Source organism: Sinocyclocheilus rhinocerous, unplaced genomic scaffold, assembly GCF_001515625.1.
Source record: "Sinocyclocheilus rhinocerous isolate Xijiao unplaced genomic scaffold, SAMN03320098_v1.1 scaffold393, whole genome shotgun sequence".
In the NCBI taxonomy this organism is placed as follows: Eukaryota; Metazoa; Chordata; class Actinopteri; order Cypriniformes; family Cyprinidae; genus Sinocyclocheilus; species Sinocyclocheilus rhinocerous.
In genome coordinates this window covers 99,564-100,405 of record NW_015654520.1, presented here as the reverse complement: position 1 = coordinate 100,405, position 842 = coordinate 99,564, and positions in this window count along the sequence as shown.

Below are 842 nucleotides of genomic sequence, written 5' to 3'. Positions count from 1 at the left end.
AAAAAAAAAAAAAAAAAGGGTTCAAGCTTGACTTAAAATTTGTGATAACTTAAAGATTCAACTTAACTAAAGTTAGCTAAACTTTGAAGTTGCTATAACTAATTGCAGCAGAATTATTTTACAGTGAATGCTTCAGTTCAGTTGAGATCATTACTGGCAGTAAAATATAGCTTGCATTTTTGTTTTATGCATTCACATTAGATTATTTTGTCCTTTGTAAAGTTGTAGAGCTTTACAAATTATTCTGGTTGCATCATGTAAAACTTTTACCATTTTTTGGTATCTTACAAAAAAATCTGTCTGTATATGTATATAATATGTAAACACATAGATAGAATCTAAAGAAACATTTTAATGTTCTACAGTTCTACCACAGCAGTCTGCAAGGCCTAAAACAGTCAAAGTTCAAATCTTATATTGTGTCATTTTTGGGACAACAACCTACCAAATCTTACTAATTGCTGTATCTACTGTTACATTAATATTGTTTAAAAAATGAAATATTCCTTTAAGATTTTAAACTGAACAACTACCTTTTCTCTCAACTCCAGCAAAGGTCACCAACAGGCCGAACAGATTGTTTTGAGTTGGTATTGTTGGAACAGATTGTTCTGTCTTTCTCTAGGACCCTTGTGACTGAGAGACTTAGCGTGCTTCCTGTTGGCCAGAACTCTCTTTCAAACGAAGGGATCAACAAGGAAGTGTCATCAGCCTCAGCCTGCTTCAGCTCTCTGGTATTCGGGGTCAAAAGATATTTTTAAGAATAAAGGAGCTGTGCTTGTACTAAAGGTGCACAGAGAGGCAGGGGAATCTGTTCCCCGTGAGCACAGGCTGAAGTGGTA